This window comes from Psittacula echo, assembly GCF_963264785.1.
Source record: "Psittacula echo genome assembly, chromosome: 10".
NCBI classification, from domain to species: Eukaryota; Metazoa; Chordata; class Aves; order Psittaciformes; family Psittacidae; genus Psittacula; species Psittacula echo.
Window position 1 is genome coordinate 22,164,895 of NC_137741.1, and position 3,649 is coordinate 22,168,543.

Genomic DNA, 3,649 nt, shown 5'->3' on the forward strand with positions numbered 1-3,649 from the left:
CACCGCACCGGCCGGCACCGGGCTCTTCCGCCTGGCGCCCCGCCCCTTCCGCCACTGCCTCTCGCGAGAGCCTGGCCCCCGCCGCCACGGTTCCGCCATCTTGTGCGGGTGGGACGGGGAGGGCGGTGCGGTGGGGGGGTGGTTTTGTACCGGGGCACGGGCACCACTAGCAGCACTAACACGTCCATCCGCTGTGGCACCGGGAGCCGGGTCTGCGGGCTGTGCCGAAACTACGCGGGAGTAAGCGGTGTTGGCTGCTCAGCGCTTCTCCTGACACGCGTTTCCTGAGGGGAGGTGGATGACAACAAAGGCGGGCATGCGGGTTTGCACCGCCTCAGAGCCTGCGCACACACACCCCCCCCCTTTCTGTGGTGGTGGTCAGGTAGTTCCACTGCGCTCCTGTGGCCAAGCACCTCGGGCAGGAGAGAGGGTTTGGAGCGCTTTGTACCTGCAGTACAACCGCAGCCGCTCCAGGTTGCAGGACGGTGCTGAGGGGATGTGGAGAAACAAGGGGAGTGGTTTTCCTCCGGAAAGGAGTAAAAACAACATTTAAGGAATAACGCGTAAAATACATTGCTGAGGTGCAGCATACATCATGCAGAAGCTGTCAGCTGTAGTGGTGTCACAGTGTGTGTATTTATATCCCTTTCTCTCTTGCACCTCTATACCATACTCGCATGCCAATATTTGCATATTGGCACTTTTAATTGCTTCTGTGCTGGTAGGCAATTAATTTGGCAATCTGCTTGCCGCAGATGGCAGTGTCGATTCATGTTCTAAATGTAGCGTGGCAAATCATAGCTCGTGGTGCAGCTGATCCTTACAGGGGCTCCGGTCCGCTCCTTGGAGCCGGTTCTGTCTGGGTGCACTCCTTTTGTGCAAACCTGAAAGCTGTGGGAAAGGAAATGTTTGTCTAAATAATGTAAATGCACTCTAAACATAACAAGAGTTTGAGCTCTGAGCAACAGGGGGTTTTTGGTGCGCTGGTTTCTTACCAACGTGTGAAAGTCTGCTCAGAAATCTCTCTTCATAGAATCGCAGAACAAGGGAATGGTTTGGGTTGAAGGGACCTTAAAGCTCACACCTTCCACTGGAGCAGCTTGCTCCAAGCCCCTGTGTCCAACCTGGCCTTGAACACTGCCAGGGATGGGGCAGCCACAGCTTCTCTGGGCACCCTGTGCCAGCGCCTCAGCACCCTCACAGGGAAGAGCTTCTGCCTAAGAGCTCATCTCAGTCTCCCCTCTGGCAGGTTCAAGCCATTCCCCTTGGCCTGGCCCTACAGGCCCTTGTCCCTCTCCAGTGTTCCTGCTGGCACTTCATTTGGTGTTTCTTGGCTGCAGTGTTGTTCTGACTCACTTCAGAGTTTTTTTCTCTTTTTAAATAGTGGAACTACAACTGTAGAGTTAAGAATGTTCTGTATAATTAGATATAGAATAGTGGGTACACTGCATAAGAGAGCACGCTGATTTAATAATCTATTCAGCATTACAGAAAATTAGAGATTTTAAAAGCATATAATTAAATAGCCTAAGATACTGTTCCCGACTGCAGCAGAGCAAAGCTCTTCTTTTTGTATGTGTTACAAGCTTGTATTTTTTGCAAGCATTCTGAATGCAGAACTTAAATTAGCCCCGACTTTAGCATATACTTTCAAAAGTGATTAACATGCTCCATCTGTTGGTAAGCTGAGCAACTGTCCAGATGAGCAGCAGAGCCTGCTACCATTCCAGTGCAGAGCTGTAAGAGTGCAGCTGAAGGAGCAAGCCATGGGTACTCTAAAGAGAGTAGCAGAGTGGTGCAGGAGGGTTCAATGTGATTGTTTCAACCAGTGGATGAGGGAGATGCTCAAAGTACAGTGGTCTTGCGAAGTGGCTGCCACGTCCTTAGAGCTGTATCAAGCATTTTGGTTACTTGTTTGCCAGAATAGCAGTTGGTAAAGACAGTTAATTTCAGTTTCAGCACATTTTACGAGTCCTCACGTGTGGTCATTTTGGAGGATGCTGTTAGGCCTTTGTAGGGACCATCCAGTCACAGCCTGGATTTGTGTCAGCTTGAGAAAGACAGACATCACAGAACTGGGGTACTTTGGAACCCGTTGTGTACCATTTCTAGGTTGAGCATCTACTCATACTTTGACTACCATTGTCTGGTTGGTTTGTCTTTAGGTTTAAAAGCAACAACTGCTATGGTTTGTTCCCATAAAACTTTATTAAGTCAGAGCACAGGTGAAGTGCATGTTGTAATTAAACCCAGCAGCAGTTGAGCTCTAAGTGAACACTAAATATATATTGAAATGAATATATCTGGCACTGGGCACTCACACAGCACTCTGCAGAAAGGTGAGACATTTCCTCCTCTTACAGTAAAACACCGAAGCATAAAGCTGCAGAAATACTGACACAGAGAGAGCCATGGTGGGCATGCTGCTGCTACATCAGTGTGCTGTTCTCACGAGCCAATGCTGCGTTAGAGTAATCCCATACCTTCCCAACAGCTCTTCCTTTGTTTGGGATTGTATCAAAACTCATTACAACAGGAAGATAGATTGAACAGTGTTTTGAGGTTTAGTAAGTATATCTGTCTTGGAAGAAACTTTGTGTCTTTAAGGGTGGTCTGTCTTGTCAAAATCAGAAAAGGCTCCATTCCCCCAGCACTTCCAGAGAGCTCAGATGCTACTTCTTGTGTGCTGTTCCAGAGGGAGCAGAGAGGAGCAGACTGTGACTTACAGAGAGAGTATAAAAAGATGTGAAAAAAGCTGCAGACTATCACCCCACCATCACATCATGCCCACCTGTGTACCTGGACATACATGTGCATGTCACAAGTACACGTTATAATAAAGCAGTGCATGCAAGCTCATCGCATTCCATGCTGCTGCTTTTTCCTTCCTTCCTTCTAGGCATTTTGCTGTATTTGCACAAGTGTACGGACATTCCCATCGTGCATCAAAAGCTTCTTTTATCCTTGGAGTGGTGACAAAAAAGGAACTACTGGGCACAAGGTCAGGCAGGCAGCCCATCAGTTCAGGCTTCTCTTTTGAGCACACCCTTGGGCAGACCTGCTCAGCAGGGTACCAGTTCTTAGGGATGGGGGGCAACATGCAGTAGAGATTACCTACTTGTACCTTCAATTGTGCAAACCCAATTGGATACTTAAGGGAAAAAAAAAAAAGAAGAGGGAGGGAAAGCTAGAAAGAAAACATAATTTGGGGAGTGGAAGAAAGAGTGAATGGATCGTGGTACCTGGGTCAGGGTAAGGAATCTTGGCAGAGGTGCACAAAGAGGCACAGACCCACTTTCTTGGTTCTGAATGTGATTCAGAAGCATCTCAGGTCCATCTTCGCCATGTCTGCAATAAAATGTAACTTTGTCTGCAAAAGACATTTAAGGCATGTTGGCTTCTAAGGAAAATGTTTGCTTTTTCCTCTTAAGGATAAAGTGGCATTTAGAACAGCTTGAAAAGAGGGTGCAATGGAAACAGTCCATTTTTGTGTGTATGGCTGAAATGGTATCAAGTTTGTTTATGGGCACCTGAGATTTGGAAATCTGGCTGAGGATCAGTAATGTGGAGTGGGGTATCAGCATCAATCTCCTGTAACACATTGCATTATGAAAACAAGCACAGGAACATCTGGGCTGCCTCATCAAAT